At 39.8% G+C, this 27,792-nt stretch overlaps 1 protein-coding gene across 4 annotated transcripts in view; it reads right to left on the bottom strand.

Moving 5' to 3' along the window:
* Chrm3 (cholinergic receptor muscarinic 3) overlaps positions 1–27,792 on the bottom strand; it is a 420,874-nt gene that overhangs the window by 162,048 nt on the left and 231,034 nt on the right. The window lies entirely within an intron of this gene.

Genomic DNA, 27,792 nt, shown 5'->3' with positions numbered 1-27,792 from the left:
CCAAGATCCTGGGTGCTGTCAATGTCCTTTTGCAATCATTTTACTTCTGTGCTCCTATGCCTGTGCTGCTAGGTTCTAGATAAATCCATGAGATTCTATAGATAGATGGGTGCTGCTGCAAACCCCTGGTCTCCAACATCCCAGGATGTTTTTCTGCCCAGCAACCCATCTCCTTTGTGTTCTGACATTAACTGCCTTCTGATTAAATGAAGACAGAATTCCCTGGACCTCCTCTCCTCACTATGAATTTGTTCCAACCTACCTCTTCCCACTCAACTCATTAGAGAGAACAGTTTTTTTTCCTTACCCAACACTAATTCCTCCACTTTGTTCAAGTCCCCTCTTTACCTATTCTATTGGCTGTACCATTTCTCATGCAAACCTTCAATTTGTGCCCCACCCCAGTGCCTTTTGGGCAGCAGTGCCCTGGACCTGGTGGCTGATTCTAGGTTTCTTTTCTCAAATCTGCATTGAGTGAGGTCACATGGGTAGCTTGACTTCAGCCACAGTGGGAGTGTTTACACCATGGTCATCTGCAAAGGCTACAGATCGGGGCTTTGATTTTCCCAGAGCCCTGGGTTATCAGAACACCACAGCATGCAAACATGCTCAAGGCACACCGAGTAAGAACACTGACAAAGAGCCTTGCATCTAGCCTCCTTGCTCTTAAGTTATGCTGCCCTTTCTCTCCCTGTTCCTGTTCTAACTACTTGAACAGGCGTGCACAGTCAGTCCTCACTCCTAACCAATCTCAACATGCCTCCAGCCTCCACCCTTTCTTCACGGAGGTCAGTATTGCCAAGGTAATCAGTAACCTCCCAGGTGATATCTCTAAAGGCTACTTTTTCAGTTTTTACTAACTAATCTGTGGTATTTGATACTGTTGGCCACTCCCTCCCTCCAATGCTTTCTTGCCGGAGCTCCAGGCTGTCATCATTTCCTAACTTCCCCTTACCTTCCTGGCCATCTTTCCTCACTTGCCCACCTTTTCACGAGGGCGACCATGGCTCCTTCCTTAGCCTCCCCTCCCGTCTCTTTGTTGTGCACTGATTTAAACTGAGCCTCACTCCAAGCCAGTGGCTTGCGTTGCTGGCACACGCCACCTGTCACTCACGTCTCCTGTCCGTTTAGATGGTGCAAGAGGCCAGGCACCCCAAAATGCAAGTTCATCAAATTCAGCCTCCCCCTTGTCACCTGGCCTTCTCTGGGTCTCCCCCTCTTAGTCTATTCTTTACCACTTAGCTGAGCCGATATGCACCAGCACAATTTTGATCCTGTGACTCTTCGCTTGAAACACTGCAATGCCCTTCCTTTCTCTTGACCTACCTCTGCAGCCTCATTTCCTTTCTGGTGTGCTGTGTGTGCAAGTTCTGGACTCTCTGTTCCCTCCTAGCCCCTGTGCCCTTCTCCCTCCCGGCACAGGGCCTTGACCCAAGCTGTCTTCTGTCTCTTTTTTTTTTTTTTAAATTTACTTATTTTTTTAATTAGCGCATTATAGTTATACATACTGATGTTGTTGCTTATTCATACATGCACACAATATAACTATATAATTTGGCCAATATCACTCCCCAGCATTTCCCCCTTCTTCCCTGCCTCTTATCCCTTGGTTCCTTTCCTCTATTGATCCCCTTTGATTTTTAGGAGATCCACCCCCACCTTTGTTTTCCTTTTTCCTCTTTAGCTTCTGCCTGAGAGAAAACATAAGACCCTTGACCTCCTGTGTTGGGCTTATTTAGCTTAACATTATGGTCTCTAGTTCCAACCATTTTCCTGCAAATGCCATAATAATTTCATTTGTCTTTATGGCCGAATAAAACTCCATTGTGTATATATACCACATTTTCTTTATCCATTCACGGGTTGATGGACACCTACTGCCTCTGTTTTTAACCCTCCTCGCCTACATAACTCTCACTTATCTTTCTGATCTCAGCTCAGCTGGAGCTTCCTTGCTGAAACTGTGGCTGAGCATTCCTGACCAGCTCAAATTCCCCATAGCAAAATCTCCCGCAGTGCTCATTAGGCATAGGCACATGAGTTATCTTCATGGCAGAAGACAGATCCTTTAAAGAAAGGATTTAAAGTCTTCAGAAGCAATATACATTTCTCTGGTTCTATGCTTTTATGTGTCTCTTCCATAAAGAATATAGTAGAGTACCAATATTTATGCCTAAATAGGGTCAACATAAAATTTATCATCCAAATTGGGGAATGAAAGGGGATGATACTAGAAATTATACCAGGGAAACATAAGTAAACAGTAAATTGTAGAAGTCTCTGGCAAACTGGGACACATGGTCAGCCAGTTTTGGTTGATGTAACAGAATAAATAGGTAAATGCATGTCCATAGGGAACTGTTCCTGGAGTCACAGAATAACCAAACACATTATAGAGGAAGTCTTTAAAAATGTGGTGTTAGTATTTGTGCAAACTGTGGATTATGTAATGAGCCTTCGGTAATGCAGTATTTATAATATGATTATAATTGCATTAATAATTCCAAATTTTATTGGAGCTAGATCTGTTTATTCTTTTGTTTCATCCCCAGAGCAAACCTGTCTTCATCTCTCAAGAAGTACTCTCAGAGCAACGGGCCAGGCACAGTTGTGAAGTGGAGGAAGAGCAAGAGTGCTTAATTACAGGGCATGTAGTGTCACCCACATATACTGATGAAGAACCAACACGGGGAGCCCAGCAGTGACTTGGCTGTGTCTCTGCAGACAGTGACCAGCATAGCTGGGCCTGAAAACTCAGGGCTCTGACTCCCAGCACAAGGCTCAGTGTATTTTGTAAGGCACCTCCTAGAATGGAGATAGCTCACATAAAGTATTTTATGCTCTTGTTGTTGCCACACAGAGATGCCCATGAAATACGTTTACACAATCTTTGCAGAAGCAGGCTGTGCCCGGGCTCAGCGGGTGTGTTCGTGCTGCTCCCGAACTTCCTTTTTAGGCACTGGCTTCTGGGCCAGTGACAAGGACTTAAAGGTGCTTTAGAAGGCCAAACACATCTCTGATTGGCGCATCACTGTATCATGCTGTGTTTAAGAGTGAATGAAAGGCCAAAGATATGTCCTTTTACTTCATGGCCAAGGGCCACCTTGGAGGAGTCATGAGAGCAGATGTGGTCACAGCACCCCAGGATCACGGGCATCTCCACCATCCAGGGTAGGTTCTGTCCACCACAGACCACTCAACCACTCCCCAATGGGGGTTCTCATCTACCAGTGCTTTGAGGTTCACAAATACAGTCTTTTAAAATAGATTCATCACCGTTCCCAGATTCTTATGGAAAGTAGTCTTTGTGGTTGCCACTAGAGTAAGGGGGGGGGGGAAGGTGGCATGGTGCTGTGTTCCCCTAAGCTCTGCCAAGGGGCACTTCTTAAAATGCAGGATATTTTTGGTAGCCGAAAATTTCACAAGTTCCAAAGGCCCCTGGTTTTCATTCATTCCAACTACTTATTTCTACTGGTATAATGTCCTAATAAAACTCAAAGGTGAATCCTGATGTTTCCAGTTTAAAAACTATTTAACTTATTTTATAAAAATATTTTCTCATGGTAAGAGATGATTTTCACACAAAAGTTTTTTTCTCTTTTGATAGAAAAAGAATCTTGTAAAGGGCAAAATGAGAATTAAAATAGCTCACAGATCAATGAAGTCATTCTAATCTCAACCAAGGAGGACAGAAATGGAAAGCTTCTAGAGTTACCTGAAACTGATCAAGGACCAAGATAACAGACAATGACAGTCAACAAAAGTATTTCTTAAACACCTACAAATTCTTAATCTTATGTTCATGACAAAGATGCATGTGTAATTCAGATGAAAAAAAAAAAAACCTTCTCTTTCGTGTTGTCAAGAGTTCTCTTAAAGGGAACGTCCTTTGTTGAGAGCTCTTCTGAGTAAGCTGGCTAGGGAGGAAAGCTGAGAGCCCATGGAGGCTGACCCTGGGGGGAGCTGTCCTGAGGGAGCTCTGGGGAGGGACCTGCAGCCTTAAGAAGTGAAACAGAGGTGGACAGAGACAGAGGGAAAGTGGCAGTGGACAGAAGACTTGGGGGAAGATTTGCTGTGTTTGATCCTCATCTCCGGAATCCCCCAATTTTTCATAAATCATTACTTAAGCTCATCAAGTTCCAAAGAAAATAGCCATTGTTCAGGAAAATTGCAAATGGCCTAAGTGATGGGCCTAGATGCTAGAGCATCACTGAGACGGAGAGAGGCATGGACTGGATCACACTCCCCTGCAGGACTGCAGGACAACCCACACAGTGGGGCAAGTAGCACCTTCCATGGTTAAGATTTCAGCACAGGGCAACTGCATTTCCCTGAGTTAAAAAATGAAAAGGGATTGTAAGGGGGATTATTTTGAGTACTGAGGACAGATGGCAAGAAGAGAATAAATTTGAACTTGTTTTATCCCCCAAGGAGTCAGCAGGGCCACCCTGGAGCCTACAGATTCCAAACAAAAATGTAAAACGGATTAAAAAAAAACTTAGAATTTAATCAGCAGTTACTGAAGGCTTACTATGTGCTAGGAACTGGGTATAGCATAGTAAGTAACCTGCACAAAGTCTTTTTTTCTGGATGGGGCTTATATTTTTGTGTGACCAGGCACGCAAAAAAACTTGTAAAGTTTTAGGGTAAAGGTAAGTCAATGCTGAGGTGGAGAAAACCATGGCAAGGTGAGGAGTTTAGAGTACCCAATATGGAGGTGGGGTGATGCTTTTGTGGGACAGGCAAAAATACTCTCAGGTAAGGAAAGAGAGAGAAGCTTTGGAGGATTTGAACAGAAAAGTGCATTTTCAAATACTGCTTCATCTGCTGGGTTATAGAGAGGCTGAGGCTCCCTTGAGGAAGTAGGGGAGCAGTTAGAAATCTGCAGCTGTCCTGGCAGGAGTCAGGCAAGCTTGGGGCAGTGGAAATGGAGAGCTTTGCCAGCATCTCTACAGAGCTGACTAGAGTATGGCTGAGCAGAATGGGGAGCTAGAAGAAGAGCAGATTCAAGGGCCCAAGGCTTTTGGTCTGGATCACCGGAGCCCCATTGTTGGCATTTGGCAAGATGGGGAGACTACTGAGAAAAGGTTTACTCTAGAGAATAAGTGCTATTATGTAGTCTCAAACATCCTGCAGCCCCACCCTCTCCCACGTTGCAGGATCAACACATTTAGTTACTACCCACCTTTAAGGAGCATCACAAATTTTTTTTGATGAAATATTCCATATTATGCATTTACTGCCTCAGAGATAGACTAAAAGAAGAGAAGGGAGGACAGAAAACCTAGTGGTCTAGCAAGTGGTTGGCAGCTTTCTTCATGCCTATCCATCCTGAGCCTGGGTACTGGGGGCAGGGCCTGCCCCAGGGTTTCTGGAATTTCCCTTGATCCAGTGAGGCTGGGACACTCCCCAAACCAGCTGTGTTGTTAGTTAGCACGAAGAGTGGAACATTACTTCCCTCAGAGAGGGTGAGGTTGCCTCTCTAAAAGGCAACTCAATCAAATCACTAACCTTCACTGTCAAACTCAAATGAAATACTGAACACCAACAAAAAGTACTCATAAATCCTCCTAAAGTGTATTCATAAGTGAATTAATGTCTATCAGTCCAAAAGTCTGCTTCAAGGCCAAGGTATGCAGTCCATTTCTAAATTAAGCATCTCAAGGTATGTTTATTTTCAATGCATGCTCAAATTTAGCTACAGAGTCAGGGATAAAGTAGGATAAGTGAAGGTATTTAATTATTGTTTTCTTTTCCAGATCCTCAACAGAATAATTGCTGGCATACTTTGCTGCCCAGAAAATGTCTATTAGAATTATTGAGTACAAAAAAACACAATAGAAGTGGAAACAAGGAAGATGTTTATTTATGCCCTATTTCAAAACCACGGCTGTTGTGCTGCTGCGGGTCTTTGCCTTTGTTGCCCTATATCTCGCATTTGCATAAAAGTTTAGAATTGTTCCTTAAGTTTCCTCCTGACAGACCCTGATGCATTCACTTGAAAGTATGGGTTTTGTTCATTCCAAAACAAATGTCTCATTATTCAGAACCTCCAGGTTTATAGAACTCAGAAACTGAAGGAAACTTCACCCCAATGACAGTTACCAGTTTGTCAATCAACCACAGGACAAGGGGAGCTGTGGGTTTTTTAACATAGAGATTCTGATTTTTTTTAATCATTCAGATAATGAATAAAAAGCAAGTCAGTCTGGACATAATCACATGCTTAAACCAATGGAGAGAAACATCTGGAATCTTCTGTTATTACTGTTAGAATTCATGATAATGAAAGGGATATGCTTCACACATTGTGCTCTTGATGTGGTTCATTTCCACTAATGCTCCAAATAGCTGCCACTTGTGCTTACCTCCATGGATGCAGTGTGCTGATTAAAGTTTGTAAGATGAGTTTTTTTGTCCATAGCATGGGAAAAATCCTGTGTGGAGCCTGAGCCAGGTGGCCTGCCAGACCCCAAAGGATGTATGTCATCCTACTGCCACGTCCTGCAGTCACCTTGCTCATGGAAGTGAATGATACCACTTTGCATTTCATGTTTTCCTGGAAATTCCTCTTGGTGAGCCAGGCACATACGTGAGGGTGTGCCTCCATGTGCCTTCGCTGGTGCAGGTGCATGGGTATGAGATGCATGGGCCCTGAGATGCTGAGTTTCAGGAAGGTGCCGGAATTGCTCCAAGTTCTGCTCCATGGCTAGCAAATGCTGCCCCTGCTAAAGCCCCAGAAGACAGGGTTTGACACCATCCCTGTATGGCCCAGGGACTGGGCTGCACACTCAGTGGCCAAGTGTCCTTGCTATGTCCAGAGGCTTTCTCATCTCTTGAGATTTGATTAAAAGTATCCCTCTGGTTGGTAAAGTTTTCCTCCCATCTTTTAACAAATAATAAATAATTTATAAATCAACTTTAAAGTTAGAGTGATAAATGTAGTAGCTTATATTTAAAGAGTTAGAACTATAATTGCTATTTATTATATTTTTTACAGTCATATGTAATATATAGTACGTTTATTATTGTTTATATTTATTTTAATTTACTTATGATTTTTATGTAATTATTCATGAACATGAAATATATAAAATGTTTAATAATTTACAAAATAATTGAAAAATAAGTCATTTAAACTAAGTAAAAACCTTCATCTTTGGACATTTATGCTCTTCATCTTAGACTTAAAATAGTTAATACTAATTTTTTCTCTTATTTTTCACTTACCTCTTTCATTTATGTCACAATTTTGTACCCTAGTTGCACATAAAAGCAAATATTAAATCTCGAAGTTATTTTATCACCCCTTATTTATTGGCCATGGAGCTCCATTGCCTAGAATAATGTCTACATTCCTTATTTTGAGCCATGGATACTTGATATAATGTATCTATCTTAAAACCCCAATTTTTGTTTGTTGTTTTTTTCTTTTTTACACACTCTCATTGGTCAATTTCCCCCCTCTTCCTTAGGAAATAAAGATCTGTTGAAGTCTTAACTCTGCATATTCAGAATGTGACCTCATATTTACAGGAAAGGGTCTTTACAGAGGTCATCAAGTTAATGTTAGGTCACTGGGATGAGCCCTAATCTAACATGACCAATGTCCTTATGAAAAGGGGATCTGGACATGGGTGGGGAGAAGGCCATAGGATGAAAGCAGGGGTTGGAGTAGCACACCAAAGACCACCAAGGCCTACTGGCAGCCACAAGAACTGGGAGAGAGTGGAGAGGTCTCCCTCCTAGCCCTCAGAAGGTGCTAACCCTGCCAACACCTTGACCTTGGGTTCACAGCTGGCAGAACTGTGAGACAATAGCCTTCTGTTGCTGAAGCTGCTCATTCTGTGCTACCAGGTCAGAGCAGCCCCAGCGAACTCACACACATTCTGCAGAGTAGTAGTTTTCAAGTTTTTTGAGAGAAGCAAAGGCAATATAAATTAGTAGAAAAGAGCCATATGAGGACTACTACAGTTAGAGAAGATTCTTTGCTTTCCCCCAAATATTTATTTTTTTCTTTTGCAAATTTATCTAGAGTGCCTTTCCTTTTCATGAATACCTATAGAATTTCTGATCATCACTTACGATTAGTCCAAAGACAACTTCCACATAAATTCTTCTGCCATATCCCCAGCTGGAGTCCATTTATTTCTTCTGAGCTCCCTCTAGTACTTTATTTGTATGTTATAAATATTAATATATCTTCCTTTGCATTGTTGTTCCTTACATACATATCTTCATCTAAGAGATAAGGCAAGTCTTGGGGCGAGGGTAACTCTTCCTCCTGGCTCTGCTCTTGATGTGGCACAAAGAAGTGACTCGGCATTCATTCCATTCATGACTTGAATCCCACAAGAGGGCCCCATCCTTGGGAGAAGGTCACTGTGACCCATGTTACTGCTTCTGTGGTAAGAAGCTAAATACACTTCTGTTTGTGCATTTTCTTCTCAGTGGTGTTTTAAGATCTATCTTTTTCTGGATCTGGTTTATCAAATTCCCCCCCCCCCCTTTTTTTTTTGCCATCACTACAGAAATTCAAGTCGCAATTCTGAAAAAAATTCTTTGCCCAATCCATCAGTTAAATAGAAGAAAGAATTCCCCATTTATTCAGCATTTCTGTGTCCAGGTCTGAATTCTTTTACCCCACACCTCTCAGCTGTCATATGATAAAGACTCACTTTAACATTTGGACCTGTTTTTGATTAGTATGTGCAGCTTTTTTGGACAGAATTATTTCTGAAGTTATTTATGCAGAAATCACAGTCAGTATGGAATATTTCCTAAACAGCTACAAAGGGACATTTAAAAACCTTTCTCCACCAACATTTTTTAAAAATGAACAAAGTTGTTAAAGCCTCTTTGTGACCTTCATAAAAAGCCTAGCGGGTAAATGCATATTAGCAATCAGCAAATAATAAATAATTTATAAGTTATCTTTTAAGTTATTTAGAATAAAATAATAGCTTATTGTTTACATTATAGTTTATATTTCTATAATCCTGTTTATTGTATTTATTATAGTCTTCATGTTTAATACACATATATTATGGTTTATAGTTGATATAATTTTTTATTTATATTATTTCTATATAACATACATAAACATGAAATATGTTTTCCAGTAGAAATGTCAAATGCAAAAAAATATGTTCCTGCATTTATTAATTACCACATAAATCTGTGTTCTCACTGTCCTTCCATTAATGCACTTTCTGCTTATTCTCTGGTTGAATTATTGGTCAAATGTCTGTTTTCACCACTAGATTCTATTCCTCAGGAGTAGAATCTGTTTCCCACTTGCCTTTATTTCTTCAAAACTCTATGAAGTGGCCTTTGATAACTTTATGGATATCGGCAGTTTGCCTATGCAAACAATTTTGAATAGGAGAGAATCAATCTCAACCTTCAAGTGGATTCACCAATGAATTCTCACAGGATGACATTATCATTTTAACAGTATCTCTGACTTTACATTATAATTTGATTAAGTACTTTTTAACCTAGAGCTTGGAGAACAGGTTATCCCAAAACTGGAAAATGTGAAATTTAACACTTAGGATGCTATCATCAAACTAAACCCTGGTTTGAATCTCAAACTGCTTGCTTTAACTGGGATGAGAGGACACATGTCTTGGAGTAAGAAGAGGACAATTGACCAGGTAGCAGCCACTATCACTTGTTTGTCTACAGGGATCTCTAGGTGTGTACAGTGGTCATGCCCTACACATTTCAGAACAACAGAGCCAGATGAATGTACATTAATTGTTTTTTCCTTCCCAGGACACCTCCCATATGTGACTGGAACCTAGAAATGACTCACGTTCTGCTTCTGTCCTCAAGCTTAGCAACAGTGAAAGTGAACTCCCTCAGCTCAGGGAGTTTGGTATATGGGGGTGGCGATCTCCAGGACACGTAGGGACCTCCTCCCTTACCTGAGGAGCCAGGAGCTGATGCCGAATTGTAGAAGAGAGCAAAGGTGTTCTCATGTTAGGTTCCTTACAGGCAGGAAGCATGTGGCCAAGCATACAGATGGGTCTAATCCATGTATTTCCAGGCTGGTGGTACAATTTTTAATTAACTATAACAATATTTGATATAGAAGAATGGGATGACACCATGGGGTTTGGGAAGTACTTAAAAATGCTACCAATTCATATATTTTATCTATTAAAGACAATAAGTATTCTTGGAAGAAGTGCAGTCCCAAACAGTACACAGGAAGTAGTTAGTTACTTGCAACATGCTACTTTCTTTGAATTCAGGTCTCCAAAGAAAAGTATAGCTATATGGGTTAAATTTGAATCTCAACGTTTTTGTTACGTAGCAAGATACAGGGCATACTAGTTTTGTAAATGTTTCTCACACTTCTCAAAACAAAAGAATCCAATGAATGCAAACTGATTTGTATATTAAGACAGGGACTTTCTACAAGAGATTGTATTACTAAGATTTTGTAAGTATTATGCCTATGAAATTAAAGTAGGAAAAGAAAAGAACTCTGAGAGGGAAAAGATAATGCTTACTTTTCTAGAATAGAAGTGAGAGCACAAGAAGCAGGTCGAGAGTGACACCTGTGAATGCCAGCTCAGAGCAGCAGGAAGGGAGAGAGTATCCAGCCAAGGGGAGAATTTGCACTCACAGTTTTAATCGTAAGAACTACATACAGTGCCTTCCCTTGCTATGAAGGCAGAACTCCATCTAAGGCAGCCATGTTTTGGGGACAAGCAAGAAGTACTACAGAAGCACTGTTGGGAAGGGCAGGGTGAATGCCAGTTGCCTCAAAAGTTACCCTCAACCTGAAATCTTTAAGATAAGTGACTGACTTAAGCACCATCTTCCTTTAAAAGGTAAATGTACCAACCAGAGAGCAATATTTACCAAGCATTCACCATCTGTTTAGTGCTATTTCAGGAAAAGTAGTTTGTGCCAAAGCATTAAATGACATTTCCCCTTCTCCAGAAAATTCCTCTCCAGCCCCAAAGGAGAAAACGAACAACTGCTGCCATGAGGGAGCGATAACAAGATGCTCATTACCTTGACATTAAGGAGTTGACTTCGGTTGATTAATGTGTACTAAAGTCAATAAATTACATAGAGAAACGGGGATAAAAATCTGGCCTTTGAAGAATACATAAATTTTTGGATGGCTGATAAAGAGAAGAATATTCCCGGTGGAAGAAAGCATGAGCAAGGAATGGTGTGAGGCCGAAACGTAGTTAAGGCTTTGGGAATCCAAGCTGCCTGCAGTGCTCTGGTTAGGAAGGAGTGAGGTGACAGAGTTATGCTCTCTACAGAGAGGAATCTGCATTTCCAACTGGAGTCCACGAAAAGATTGGGAGAACACTTTGATGAATGTGATATTTTAGGAATACGATCAGGCAATGTTATGCAAGGAGATTTGAAGTTAGAGGAAAGAGCAACCTGGGTGAGAGAGATCATTACTGGCGAAACCCTAGACCTAACAGGAAGAGGGGCAGCTTTCACTGGAGAGAATAAATAAAGGAGAACCTGATAGCTACCAGGATAGAGACGGAAGCCTTCTGCAGCCCATTCCATCCCATGAAGAGAGCATGAGAAGTCTGCCATCATCTTAGGAACTGCAGTTATGATCAAAGAGATAATTGAACAATAAGTAAAAGTCAAGCATATGAAGAGCTGATAAAAGCCTCAAGTTGGTTCCAGTCTACCAGGTGGAATGAAGGACATTGGCTGCTCTCTTCCTCCAAGCAGTTCAGATCCACAGGATTGTGTTCAACGGAGCAAGCTGCCCTTCGAGACAGAGGTCACAAACAGAAATGCATCCCAAAGTCAGCCAGTAACTTAGACGAGCAAACACATCTGAGAGTAAGAACACAGGGAGGATGTGGAAAATGAAAGATATAAAGGCCTTTAGATCTTTTTTTGTATCCTCCCAAATACTCAAAAGACCAAAAGCCAGGATGCAGGCTAGAGGTATGGGACTGCTGCTTTAACAGGAACATGCCCACAATGGACAACACTCTGGATGTGACAGGATGTTCATGGAACTCAAAGCCATATCACCCAAGGGACCGGGAGGTACTGGTAACATCAGTTAGGAAGAGGCTTGTGGGATAGCTGTTTTCTAGCTTCTGAAGGGTTATCAATTGGAAGTGGAATTAGATTTTCTCTTCTTGATTCCTCCAGAGGGAAGTATCAGTAATAATGGGGGAAGCTGTAGAGTTTCGGACTTGCCCTATCGCCAGTTTTCCAACAGGCAGAGATGGGATCAGTAAATTAGACCGCCCATTAAGGTGGCGAGTGGCTTGTCACTAAGAGTGCTCCTGCCCAGATGAAATGAACCCTGGCTGGGAATACTTTCCTGGCTGGGAATAACTTACATTAGATGGGAAGTTACATCAGTAGCTCAGAGATTCTTTCCAAATCTAAGATTCTAACATTGTGTAATGTCAAGATGGCAGAAGCGGAGGACAGCAGAGGACACTGGTATCCCATAGAAAGGGACACAGCTGATGAGGAAGGAGCCTGATGGCTGTTACTAGTATTTCCTCTATGGAGATCTGGTTGCCATATATCAGCCCTCTTACATGAAAGTACGCACCAGCAGTCTGAAGGCACAGGGATCCAGGATTCTTTTTCCTTCCAGGGGGAAGAAAAATAGAATTCTGTTAAATAGGAAAAAAACTTAGAGCAGGGGAAAAAGGAAAGATAAAAAAAAATTAACCAAAATTTGTCTCTTTTTCCTCCCAAGGCTCTTCTCAAATGTAGTTCTGATATTTTAGAACTACATGTTTGGGTCATGTTTTCATGTTCAATAACATTAAATAGAGGAAATATACTTTATATATATATATATATATATATATATATATATATATATATATATATATAATGATTTAGTATAACCAACTTACAAACATTTAAGCAATGCTGTTATGTTTGATCAAATAATTCCACTTCTGAAAATTTGCACAAGGAAATAGCATGAAATATGGGAAAGTACTTTATGCATAAAGATGCATATCCTCATTATAATAATTAGTATAAATAATCAGAAGTAATAAAATAATACATGTATATGATGCATGATATAGCAACTTATTTTAGTTTGCTGGGGCTGCTATAAAAAATACCACACACTGGATGGCTTAAGGAATGGAAATTCTTTTCTTAAGGTTCTGGAGGGCAGGAAGGCAAGATCAATATGCTTGCTCATTAAGTTCCTAAAGAGGGCTCTCTTTACTATGAGTGTCGACAGTCACCTGCTTATTGCCTTCTCACAGGACTTCTTTTCTGTGCCTCTTCTTATAAATTCACTAATCCTATAGGACTAGGGTTCCTTTCTCCTGACATCATCCAACCCAATCATCTCTTAAAAGTCCCATCTCCAAATATGATCATATTGGGAGCTTCTCTCCAAAATATGAATTTGGGAGGGACACAATTCAACCTAAGATACCACCCAACAACGAGTTTTACGAAAGTATGTAATAAAGCACAACCTGCTTTTAATGCATTAAATTAAAAAATACAGTAATCACATATGCAATTGTATTAAAATTATGGTGAGAAAGACTTAGGCATAGAAAAAATTTCTTCAAAGAAAAATACCAATAGGTTAAGTGTGGTTCACTTGATGTGATAAGACTAAGAATGGTTTTCTTTTTAAAACCTGTTATTTCCAGCTCTTAATTAATATATACACATAACATTAAAACTTGTTCTAAAAGAATGTAGTTTGTGAGAATATGCCTACGAATCAACTCATCAAGAACAACCTATGGGAAGTCTATTCTAGTTCTGTAGCAAAAAGATTCTGAGGGGCAAGAGGATCCTGGCAGACCAGGTCACCCCTCCTGACTGTTTACTGAAGTCAGTGTTTCTGCAGTGAGTTCCTGAACTCCATGGCTAGGGAGGAGATGGGCAAATCAGTGGAATTCCTCCCTAAACAATGGCACAGGTCCCAGTTAATATCCTTTTTTTATTCAGAAAAATCAACTTTTGCTAAATATGTGAATACTTGACTATTAGTGCATCTTAAGTCCTATGGACAGCTGATAAATTTAATAGCCTTAGAGCAATATACATTTTACCCCTCCAAAAAGATAAGAAAGGCGATCGATTCCCTTCATTCCTTGTGGAGGAAGCATTGTACAGAACCCCAGAACGTCAGGACATCAGGCGGTCATGGTCCTGCTTTTGAGGGGTCACAACTGTAAAGTAAATTACAGCAGCATCTAAATAAATCCACTTTTAAGCTATTTTCCTATATGCTAGTCGAGTATGGTGATATTTTCCTTTAGATGAAGGATTTAGGAATAATGACCTTTAAGAGGAAATAGGAAAGTGATTTCTGAAGATCTGAAATAATCTATCCTTAATTATGTAGTAATGTCAAGTACAGACATCACAGCATTCACAAGGCTGTCATGGTGAACACTTTTACAAAACAATAATTACCTCTTAATGCCTGTTTTTAGAAAATGAATCTGACAAACTTGGTTTGTCATTTCTTTTTCAGAGTCATTTTGAAAATTGCCCCCGAGTATGAATAACTCTCTAGTTCCGTCTGCACAAAGTAGGGACGTCAAATTTAGTCACCTTCTTTTTCTGGTCCCCCCCTCTTAATATCCCCCAGGATGGGGGGTTTTGTTGCCACAGGGGAAGGCATCAAGGAATTCAGTGCCATCTCTGGAACGTGGCTTCCATGTGTCTTGCTTGGCCTCTCACCACATCTCTGGGCTTGGGTGCACAATGGCTTTGGAAACATTCCCATCAGCAAGTGGCCAAACAGTAAGGGAATAACAGTGAGATCATGTGACTGACCCCAAGCAGGGGCACAAGACCAGCAGAGGCATTCTGAGTCCTCCTCAAGGCCTCCTGTCACTTCCCTTGCCCTCATCCAATCCAAACCACCCCCTCAACTGGTATCTGTTCCTAGGGACTAGTTTCTCTTTACCCCAAACTTATACGCTCCATCCTTGTCAACAGCTCTGATTTTCCCTGAAGTTGTTTGTGTTCCTGTAGTTTTCCTTCTAAAATGTGCTCAACGGTGATGATATTTGGGTAGTTGGGTTGCTTGTGGGTTTTGTTCTCTTCTTGAGACTTCAGTGGACAGTCGGAGTTTTTATAGCGAATACGTATTGTTCAGTAGTAAACAGAAAAACTGAATTTCATTGAAATGAACATAAAAAGACCATTTTCTTCTTAAGACACATATTATTGTGTGTACAAATGCCAAATACAGACATGGGCCAGTATGCTGCTGAATATGTGTATTTAAAGAAGAAAATATTAATTGGGTTTTGCGCCTACGGCTGCCAGGCTCTGCTAGAAATGCTGTATGTGTGTTCTGTGCCCTTTGCCTCTGCACCGAGAGCATTCTCATAGGTCTCATTTTAAAGATGAGGCAACTGAAACTCAGATTAAAGATCTTACCCTAAGCTACCAGGCAGGTGAAACCCAGGTGGAGAACACCAGTGTCTATTCTCCAACCAAGACACATATGCTGTCACCCCAGGGACAGCTTACGTTTTTATAGCACTTTCAGTTACCAAAAAAGACAGCACTTGATATTTTTCATGTATGATTTTCTTACAAGCCACAGGGCAGGCAGCATTCTGTTTTAATGATATAGCAACTGGAGTGTGGGGAGGTTAAGGGTACTACCCAAGGCCAGGAATTGGGCAAACAGCAAAATTAGGAACAGAAATTATGGCTTCTGACCTCAAGCCCAATTATGTTTTTTCTACCACTTGATTAAGATGGCATGTGTGTTTCCCATAGGTCAATAAGGTTCTTAAGAGGGAATATGTTATTGCATACATGGAAAGGATAGAGAAAATGTTTAATTTAGAGGCAATCCTGATCAAATATAATGCTGCCTACAGAGGCAATCCATTCAAGATAAATGATGTTGAGATACTTAGGGCATATGAATTGTGGGTATTCTCTAGCCTCATCCATGAGCAGGTGAAGTTAAATAACTCTGTAAGTCTAGTTCAAAAATCTATGAAATAATAAACCTGAACTATTTCAAAGGTAATGGAAAGTCTCTTTTAAAAATAAATTTTAAATGTTTCCTTTCCTTTTTCCTTTCTGTGAATATGGCTACTCTGAGAGAAAATAAGTTCAAATAACTATAACACTTGTTTTTAAAATTCTCACAGTCTATGTTTGAATTTTCACCACCAAAGCTCCTAAGGTGAATGTAGGCCTGCATTCTTTCCAAAGAGTGACTGTAGCTGAGCTCACAGCACTAAGGAGGGTGACTTAGTCATTGGCACCCACCATCGCCCAGATTCCTTGTGAAGGAGAAACAAAATAAATGCACAGTAATCTCAATGTGGCAACATGTTAAACAATACACTTAGTTTTCCCAAGTAACAATTCATAAAATACTATCTTCATTTGTTAGTACTTTATCATCTAGTAAGATACTGTACAAAATACTAGATAAGATGTTAAGATACCATTTTCAAAAATAAATTTAAATTTCAAAAAATAAAATAGAAACATCTTTTAGTAATCAATTCTAATTTTACCTGAATCATCATTTCTATTTATTATCCTCCAATCCTGCAGTTGGTCTGCAGGGTAGATGTCAATGAAAAATAAATATATAGCTTTTAAAAGGTAATAAAAATGACACTGATGAAAATAAAAGTGTAGAACTTTACTAAAAGTAGTTATGTATATTGTTACTGTAATTAAGGGATAATGACTTTTTACATTAAAGATATAATTCAAGATTAGTGTGATAATTTTAGATCTCAGTTTTATGTTAAAGTATAAAGAATGACTCAGAATTCTTTCTTTGATTCCACTTTTATATGCTCACTAATGTGCAAGAAACCAGAGGACTTTTATCCTTTTGATTTTTTAAAAAAATAGCTTTATTTTATTCATTTATTTTATGTGGTGCTGAGGTTTGAACCCAGGGCCTCACATGGGCTAGGCAAGCATTCTACTACTGAGCCACAACCCAGCCCCAATCCTTTTGATTTTTAAGCCCAGAATCTCAAGGTAAAAATGAAGTAAAACACTTAGGAATCAGAAGGAGAGAAATCATCTCTATGTGTTCTAACATCAACCAGCAACAGAGTACTAACTCCTCATCATGCAAAAACTCATGCTCCGAGACACACTTGTTACTAATAATGCCAAAGACTTTCTTATTTCCTGGAGCATCAAGCCTCATTTAAGAGATTCAGAACTTGTATGGTTCATTTGCACAAGGCCCTTGGATGGAAACAAAGACATAATCCCACGCTTGCCATGGCTGGGCTTCCCATTAAACTCTGACAAATGATTTGTACCAGTTCTTTTTAACCCTGGGAGCCTCTGTGGGCCCTGGGAGAAAGCAAGGCAGAGGAGGTTCTTATATTCATTATGTGACTTCAATCTTAAGAAAACATTGCCTTCTTTGCAATCATAGTTTTTAGGTTCAAATTAATCTCATTTGTCATGAACAAAAAGTTTGAGAGAGAAAAGGAGCTTATGGACGAGGGAGCATGAACTAGAACAGGCTACCCAGACTTCCTGAGTTCATGCCCTATCACCGTGAGTTGTACAAAACACAGTATCTTTCAACCTTAACTGACTCATCTGGCAATTTTCAGAGCTCAACAAATCCCAGTCCCAACGAATCCCCAAATTTTCCAGATGATACTGTATCTAACTAGAATCATCAAGAGTTTTCTACATTCAATTATAAATTCTGTAGCAAATCACTAGTCTTTGAGTCAGTTCTTTGATTGACGGCGATTACTCATTTCAGCCTTTCATTTTTGGCATTCATTCATTCACAAAGGACATTGACTGAGCAGCTATTACAATCCACATGAATGCAAAAACATGAACAAAATGCTTTAAATGGGAAAACATGGCGGGGAAGTCCACGTCCTGGAGTGATCTTCCAGACAGTGCTGTCCCTAACTCAGCGCTTTTATGGCTGACAGCCTGTGGCACTGAAGGCAGGCACTGGATCACTAACCTTCAACTATTTTTGGTATACGGAAAAAAAAATCATCTCCAAGTAGGTTTTAAATTTCTGCGTGTTGATTTTTTTTTTGTCCTTAATTTTCTTAAACTCCACACACACTGAACAGTCTGATACCCGCACACCATACAAACAACATAAAGCTCACTGCATTGCAATGCAAATATCTCATGTATGAATTATTGTTATGTGAAACCATCTTCCTGAAACATGATTTTTTGTCATTCAGAGGTAACCCGTCTTTTATGCCTTTTATTCACATTAGAAAAATAACTCCATCAGGTGCAATGGCTGAAGGAAAACCTATAAATTCATCACCAATCTCATGTCACCAAAGCTCTGACCAAGTCCCAATGAAGGGCTTCTCCACTGCCCTCCTCACAGGACTTGAGGCTCTAACGGGAACCCATTGGAGTGAGGATTGGCCGGAGCCTTCCCTCACCACCTCACCTTGCCTAGCTATCTAAAGTCCTTCTCTTTGACCTGAATGGAGATAACTCTAAGAAAAGCCTTCTCCAACTTCTCAATTAAACCAATTCAAGACTAATGAGATTATGATGGTTGAGGAGCTAACTCTTCTGTGTTTGTTTGGCTGTTATAACAAAAGGCTCCTAGGTGGCTTCAATAATACACATTTATTTCTCACAGCTTTGGAGATTAGGAAGTTCAAGATCAAGGTTCTGGCCAATCAGTCCCTGGGAGGGGCTTTCCTACTATCTTGCAGAAAGCCACCTTCTCAACTATGGCAAGTCGTTTTTGGGGACAGACACAAAGAGATCTCTTTCTCTTATAAGGCCACCAATCCTATTGGATTAGGGCCCCACCCTAATGAATTCATCCAACCTTCATTATCTCCCCAGAATCCTTCACCCAAATCAGGCAAATCAGGGATACAGCGTCAACACAGGAAGTTTGGGGGTTTCACAATTCTGTCCATCACACTCTGAAAAGACAAAACTATTAGTATCTTGTGAACAAGAAGGGGATGAAGAGAGTCTAATTTGAACTGTATAGACATGATTTTGTAGGGGGCCAAAGGCCTTTTCTACAAAGTAGTGTGAAGGAAGTAATGCACAAGAATGCCTTGCCCAGTGTGAAAATATAAACACTGTACATGACCTGGCTTCTTACCCCTGAATGCACTTAAGATGTGTAATTCTGGATTGTGTGAATAAAATTCATGGAACCTGTTGGAAAAGATTCAAGAGTCAATCTGAAGTCAGGATGCACCAGAGCCAAATCAAACAGATGAAAATTCTATCTTCTTCTTGGCCCAATGCTTTGTAAAATTAAATGTCACATCCTCTCTGGTTCTCACTCCTGTTATTTCCCAAGATCCACCTTCAAGAAACTTTTTTCCTTCCTCTAACATAACAACCTCCGAGCCCGTGATCGCTTGCTTTGTCTCTTGCATAAAGAGTATAAGGATGACGCTCTTCTCTCAAGTAGCTGTTCACCAGCTTTGAGACTGCTGAGTTTCCTCTTGGCAAAGTGCCTCCCATTCATGACTTTTCCTGCCTTTTGTTCTGCTACTCATCTTTTTGATTATTGCACAAAATCTTCAAAGACTCACTTTTCTCAGAGTTATGGAACCAATATACTCATTAGGGTCTCATCAGCCTTGAGCACAGCACAAGGATCACCTGGCACTCCCTGTACTCTTTTGACAGTAGCTGACAAAAATTCAAAACCAGGAGACCCAGCAGTTCCTTCCTAACCTCAGCTGCTAGTTTCTTAGTCAAGCGGGGTTCATTTTTCAGCATTGGAACTAACCACAGACCTTCGATTATTTTTTTATATGGAAATCTTCTCTAGCTAGATTTTAAATTCCCAAGTATTGATTCTCAGACATTAGTTCTTTAGACTCCAAGCACACTCTGCCCCAGAGAAAAGCCTGGCCCATGTGTATGCAAAATTCTCAGGAAGATGAACAGCATCATCATCACTGACAGGGTCAAGTGCTTCTAAAGACAGACGCCCAAACTCATCTCACAGCTGGACTGATTCCAACCTCTGAATATTTATTTATCTGGAAGACAAGACTGTTTTGCTCAAAATGCCCCAAACTGAAATGACCTTTCAGATTCAACAGAAAGAACCTGGAGCAGATTTCAGGAGAGGCGTCCAGAGGAACTGACCTGAGACACTGGTGACATTCAACTTTACTAATTCATTTTGAGATCATTGGGTTCCCCGGGACCTCTTGCCTCAGGAGTCTTGTCAAAACACGGAAATAAGTATTCTTTGATTTTTCTGGCTTCACAACTGATCTTTCCAGACACTTAGTCATTAGGGGACACCCTCAAATGGTGTGCCTGAGGAGTCTGTAAGCCTTGAGCTAATGTGGATGTTCTACTTCAATTGCGGAGAGAAGCCCTTGTCCACTGTTCATACACACATCCAAATGAGGAGACGTCATCATGACTGAGAGGAAAAGGGGAGCACCACACAAAACATTTAGAATTCATTTAAAATGATGCTTGGCTATTTTCTCTCTAGAACAATATTTAAAATGTGAAATGGATGGGTTACTGTATGAAGAGATCCCCAGCTACACATGAGGGACACAGCTTAATGTCATTCTCATCTATCTTCAGACAATGGCTTCATAGTTACTTTCTCAAACTGACATTTTATTTAAATTAAATGGAATGCATGGCTTTATTATCTATGCCTTTTGGCTCAATGATAAGGAGCTCGTGTGGCCTCTGACCTTTAAAATATTATTTCTTCTTTTTTTTTCTAAGAAACAGGAGAATGTCTTCACAACACACCGAGTGAGGTAAAATTCTTTGAGCAAACACAGAGGCATTTCCATAATGTTTTCAAAAATGACTCTCAGAACCAAACCCTGGAGAGTTCCTCATTCACTTACCAGTGCTTTCTTCCTAGAAGTCTGATGGGATCCTACAAGTTTAAAAGGAAAGCCAGCCGCTTCCGGGAAATCACGAGCCAGCCCTTCCAGGTCCACGCTGCCCAGCTCCCTCTCTATGACCCTGGAGGACTTGCTCCCTGAATGGGACCATCTTCTGGCTTCTCCAGCCTCACAGTAAATCCCTCCAGCAGCACCCAGCCCCAGCCCTGAGCTCCTGTGGAGCCTGACAAGCTGCACCCAGGGGTGCAAAACTGTGGCTCTCTTGGTCCCGCCTAGAGACCACTGCCTGACCAAGGGCTTCTGCTTTCTGCTGCCCTCAGCTGGGGTCCACATCATCATGTTTCAACCTCAGGCACTCTGCAGTTTCTCCTTAACCCTCTGGATCCCTGTCTCAATGGACAGTGCAAGTATATGCTGAAGTATTTTGTTAGAAAGAGATGAATTAGATAAAAATATATGTTTAAAATTTTTCAGCCATTGCATGTCACACAAATATTTTGAACTTTCAGGAGCACCAGTACAAACATCAGTATACAGCTCTTTTCAAAACACGTGTATACAGCTCTTTCCCCAAAGCACACAGAAAATCATTTTTTTTTAGGAATTTCCATAAAGGGCTAATTTTTAAGTCATATACTACTATGTTTAAGTGATTTCTTTCTTAGAAAGTACTTCTTCATGAAACATGCTCAATTTATGTTCATATAGCCTTTTGTGGTAATTATTTTGCCTGACTGGGATCAATTCAGGAATTGCAGGAATTATGTCCCTCCAAACTTGTTTTCTTATTAGACCGTGGAAACAAATAGGAATATGAACCATTGGATTCTGGGTGGTATGGCAGGGAAAAACCTACTGGCTTTGAAGAAAATGAGGCCTCTATCCCAGAACTCCACGTCTCTCTCTGAGAGTGAAGTGACCCTGTGAGCATGTTCTAGGACCTTCTGAGCTCAGAAGCATGGGCAGTCCCCAGGGTCTGGTCCTTTATCACTTTGCATGTGCTTCCTGGGCAAGCTCACGATTTCCCAGGCTTTGAACTGACCTATGGAAAGATGGAATATTCCAAAATCTTTCCTAATTGGGCAACTCCAGATACCCTTGCCTAGGAGACTCTGCATATTTATATGTGCCTCTCTTTCCTCTCTGTGCCCTCACTAGAGTACAAACCCTATAAAGGCTCCAACTTTAGTGCCTAAAAGGGTCTAAAAGGCTGCTTGGCACAGGATAGGCAGAAGTCAATAAACATCTCAGAGTCAGGGCCTCTCTGAAAGAGGAAGAGAATTCTTTGAAGACACAGTGTAACACTGATGAAATAAAGGAAATTCCTCCTTCAGATAGGCTTGCTATATTTAGGGCACATTTTTATGTCTTCTAATGTGAAGCATCATCAAACATCTAATTCATAAGCACTGCTATTTTACGATTCTTTTTACTCTTATTAAAAAATCCTAATTAGAGACATTTACATTTTTATTCCTGTTTTTTACTCTTTTATGTAGATGTTTACATAGCCTGAACTCTAATGTAAATCTTTCTGTGCACAAAGGAAGTGCTCAAAGCAAAGTCAACAACATTAATATTTTATTACTCTGCATTCCTCCTGCAACTTAAATTTGTGACAGTTCAGTATGAAATTCTTGATTGAAAAAAAACCCAGAAAAATCTAATTTTATATTTTCAACAAAATAATTGGTAACATTCGAATAAGTTACATTTTCACTTTAATGGTTATAAACACTCCCAGGGAAAGAACTGGAGAATTTTATATACATGTATATATTTTTAACAAATACTGTAGTATCTTCTCATAAGTATCTTCAGATTCTAGTCTTTGAATCCTTGATTGGCTGCCTTGAATTTATTTAATATATGGTGAATTTATCATATTACTACAACCAAAGTGGCATGTTCTTTCATTCTAATATCAAAACCAAGAGAATAGGTGATATTGCAGTGCCAGGTTCACCATCCTAAGAATACAAAATGGATTAAGGACTTTAGAAATGCTTGCATTGCGAAGAGTTGTTCTGCTCTTTAAATATCTTTTTTAGCCCCCTAAAGTATTTCACAAAAGCACCTCCATTAATACTTTTTTACCTCAATATAGTTATATGCTATATATAAAGTAAGAAAGAGAAAACACAGGTCTCTGGGACTATAAAAATTCTAATATTATTACAATAAGGGTATCTTAAGAAAAAGGATTAAAAATTTTAAAATATTGAGAAAACACAGTCCAGTGGTTTATAAATGAAGGAAAAGAAAAAGAAAAAGCTAAGGAAAAGGTTAAAAGTAACTTTAGGATTTTAGACTGGATATAGGAAAGGAGAATATAAGTAGACTTTAGAATAAAAACTAATTCAAAGACATATAGTCTCTTCAAAATGTTAGTGGCAAATATTATTTTCAAAAACTTAAAATGTTTGTATTAAAAGCAAACTTTTAATGCCTATTCAAATCACCACTCTTGGACTCTTCCCTTGCCTAGTCATGGAGCAAGCATTCTGTGTACTTCATTTCACTGGGTCCTCTCAGTAGCCCCTAAGTGGGCCCTGTTGTCCTCATGGGCAGAGAGGGCATGCAGAGGATGAGTCAAGAAACAAGGACAGGCAAAGAGCACGTTTTAATCTAAGGTGTGAACCAGGACTGCTAGAGGCAAAGCTCACGCCGTCACCACGGAACTGCTGACCCACTGTGTGAAGGCACTTTAGACCACAAATGCACGGATGCACAACATCACCTGTCTCAGAGGAAGATGGACTCGAGCACGAAGTATGCACGGTGTGATTACTCCACGTGAATAACCTTAGCTTTAGACTATAAATATTGTATTAATGATGGTTTGAAGAAAGTTAAAGAATTGAGTCATTGCATCTTCGTTGAAAACCAGCTCAGTAAAATAGTTTTGGGAAAAGAAAAACAAAGCAATGTTTTCTAAGTTAATGGGATATGTAGATACAGATATCTATTACTTGACTGGATAAGAGCAGAAGCTATGTGATAGTTTACAAGTGTTCCTGCTTTTGTATCAGACTAGTTTACAAGGATGCTACAGAACTTTTTCTCTTAGTGTTTGTTCACATGGATCTAGCAAAATTGTTAGAGATAAGAGGCCTCAATCAGGATTCTTTACATTAGAATATATCCTCAAAATGGCAGGAACAAGAAAAAAAAAAGGCCTTAAAGAAAAAAATATTGGGGAAGGAGAAATGAGAAGCCGGTAGCCATTCCTTAGTAAAATCAAGATGAGCTGCTAACAAAAATATTAGTTTTTGTGGCCTTTGGCTCTTCGCAAGTCCTTTAAAAGTGATGCCCAGCTCTTTGCTTCAGCAGAGCCTCCCAGATGTGTCTATAACCTGACGAATCTCCATTTTTATTGCTCATTGCTTTATGTGTCTATTTCATTGGTTAAGTCTGGTGTGATTTCATTTGCTTGTATTTAAAATAAAAATGCATCTGAATTATCCATTTACTCACTTCACAAGTATTTATATAAGTCTAACATGGTCCAAGCATGGAAGAGGCTGGAAGAGTCCATTTCTTTCTTCTAAAATAATCACTCTTAAGAGTTACTATAAAGTGCCCCCAAAATGATAGGAATAAAAAAAGGTTGATATGATAGTAAGTATCTATTGACAAATGCACATTTTTGAGTCATTTGGTGTGTCAACATAAAGTAATACAAATCTTCACCATCAACTCAACATTATCCAGTGTCCATATTGTACCTGCACTGTAATAAAAACAGAATACACTTCCATTTTACATTAGATTATTTTAATGAATCCTAACCAATGGTGCTTCAGTTTCAGCCAACCTCCCTGATTAAAGGGAATTAATGGCAAATAAAAAAAAAAAAGTAGAATATGCAAGGTGACGTACATTCAACCCAAGGTTCATTTCAGACACCATTAATTCCCCTCCTGCTGACAGTTCCATGTGGTGGCTCTATTATAGATTTCACAGAGATTTTAATCTTCCTTTATTTGGAACCTAGACACTCAGGGATACAAGGCATTTGGGATAAAAAAATGGCTTTACATTATTTGAAAAGCTTTGCCTGTGCTAATATGTAACACTAGATTGTAAGGGGCATCCATTGCCGACTGAGTCCTTTCAGAGAAATTTCCAAAATGGCATGAAAAGAATCTGTGACCTCATTACAGCTCTGTTCACCATGGAAGGGAGCTGTACACAGGCCAGTCCGTCTTGGTCCCCAAAGGGAACAGAAAGACATTGCATGAATAAGCAGTGCTCCATAATATGTCTCCAGGGATGTTCAGTATGTTTGTGTGTCTCTGTATTTTAGTCTCCATTTCTATCCCAAAATAAATATTTAAGAGAAAACTTAAAAGGACAACTGTTTTCTTAAACTCAAGATAGCTCCACACAGGCCTATCCTTTGGGCAATTTAGGTCCCCAAATGCACTTCCACTTCACTAATGAAAACAGCTCAGGGTAAAGAAGCAGCTGGGCCTCAGCCTTAACTCAATACCAGCTGGCTGACTACCTGCCTTGGTTGGTCTCAATTATCTGAACATCACGTGAACAATTTCACTATTGTTTCAACAAAGGGCCTTGAACTTTTTTTTTTTTTTTTTAAATAGTGAAAACCATAAAACAGTGATGGTTTTAAAGTGAAGGCAAAAGTTGTCACCAGTATGAAGTCAAAGTTGTCACTGTCCTGCTCCAGCAGTGCTGATGTGGACCCAGATTTCCATGCAGCTTTGGTAGGGTTTGAATTTCTTGATTCCTTACTAAACCCTGATGGCAATAACATCACTATGCCTCCCAGGGTGACTTTTCTGAAGAAAACTTTCTTTTGACACCCCTGTCACCTCCCTTCTGATGGGAAATGCACTAGATACCATGCTAGGGGGTGAAGACTAAGTGCAGTGGCTGAAATAATACTTTAGGTAGTCCCTAGAGAAAAGTCTGTTCCTGCTGTAGTTCAGGTGGATGTTAGGAGGTACATTATCCCTTATCCCTTGGTGAAAAGGACAGTCGTCCACATGTCTGACAGCAGAAGACATCTCTAGTTCTGTGACTCTGCCTGAAAATTCACCAAGATCAACTTATTTTGCTAAGTGAATCATTCAAGTACAAAGGAAGGACATTTAGTGAACTTTGGAGGCTGTGACATGAAGTTAGTCTTGCAATAGTGTCACCACCAAATTATAATATCTCTTTGCTCCTTATGGTCAAGTGAGATGGGGACACAGATTGGGTGGCAATTTATCCAACAGTCAGATTGGGCAACAGGCCAGAGAAGAAAGTGGAGTAATCAGCCTTGGTCTCTTCACTTGCTGCTTTTAGACCCTTTCCTCTATTTCCTCCTAAAACTTAAAAACCCCAGGACTCTGGCCTTGGGCAAAGCCTGAACTCTGATCCTTTGTTCAATGTGTAAGTGATCCTCATCCATTATTATTATTACTATTATTAGGCAGTAATTAACTGATACTTTCCTATAAATATGTTTATTCTGGCTGCTGGGCCTAGGATGGATTGAGCAGGGACGAGGTGGAAATGGGAAAGAGAACCAGGGACTCTCGTGAAAGACGGTACAAGAAGGAAGTGGTGAATGTGGCTTGGACAAGGGTGATGACCGCCAACACAGAGAGCCGTGAAGACACGGGAGACGGGCTGCATGTCACAATCGTCTGAGGAAATGTTCAAAATTCTGCAGCCCCAGCCTCGGTATCGGAGGCGTTGATTTAATATTCTGGTGGGAATTCCAAGCACAAGTATCTTTTCAAGGTGAAAGATGAGCCCTTAGGATCAGGGTGGGCTGTGGAGAATCAGATGGGCTGGACATGGGGAGAGGAAGGAGAGGAAAGCGTATGTAGGACCAATAGATTCCTGGCTGGAGCAGCAGTTCAGTTGTGCAGTGACTGACACAGGAAGAGATGGATGGGAACTCAGATCTCCTGTGAGTGTCCTCGTGTTATTTTTTTTTAATACCACATATATCAATTATGTGTAGCCCAAAATAAGTACAAAATAAACAAATTAAGATATATCTAACAAGTAGGCAATTAGTTGAAACTTCTACCTTAAGTCATGGTGGTAAAACTCTATTTTGGATGGAATGTAGAACTCTTTGAAATTCCTTTGAAACATGGCCATTAATTACTTGATACCTCACTAAGAAAAAAGTTGATCAAGCACATTTGGGGCATTGCAATTTGGGGTTGGTTTATTTCCTATCCTTCCACCCTTCTTCCCTTCCTCCTTTCATTTTTTCCTTCTTTCCTTTTCCCCTCTTCTCCCTTCTTTTCATTTTGTTTTTTTTCAGAATTTAATAATAATAATCTTTCTATGATTGTACAAAAATTTTCCCAAGGTCATTGTTAAGTGGTGGTGGTCTTAATTCTCAAGGCTGCGTTATTTCCCAAACTCAATTTTTAGCAGACTGGTATTTTTTCTTGTTGTTTGTTTATTTTTTTTTCCAAAATTAGGATGAGCAGGGAAGTCATTATAGAGTTTTACTTTTGAAAATACAGTTTATAGAGATTTGGCACTTTTCTAAATTTATATTAGCATTCAACAATGCTGTATTTCTGATAATATTTTAGCAAGTTGAATACAAGCAAGCAATGACTTTTGTAATAAAGTATCTCCACAACCCCCACATTATGCAATTGACTCAGGAGCTACAAGGTTTATAGATGTGTGTGTGTGTGTGTGTGTGTGTGTGTGTGTGTACCTAATACACCTACATACATATACATATTTGAGAATCAATTTCAGAATCTTTCAAGAGGATTCACTGAACAATAACATTGTCAAATATTGTATTCTTTTGTTTTATGTCATATTTATGTCATGATATACCAAGGGAGAAATTATCACAAAGTCTTAGAGATCAAGGAATCATTCATTAATTCAAGTGCATAGTCATTTAGACTCCGAGGTATTACTAAGTTTTCTCTAACTT

Source organism: Ictidomys tridecemlineatus, chromosome 10, assembly GCF_052094955.1.
Source record: "Ictidomys tridecemlineatus isolate mIctTri1 chromosome 10, mIctTri1.hap1, whole genome shotgun sequence".
Taxonomy (NCBI): domain Eukaryota; kingdom Metazoa; phylum Chordata; class Mammalia; order Rodentia; family Sciuridae; genus Ictidomys; species Ictidomys tridecemlineatus.
The sequence above is the reverse complement of the archived record's forward strand: the minus strand, read 5'-3'. Positions and strand labels throughout refer to the sequence as shown.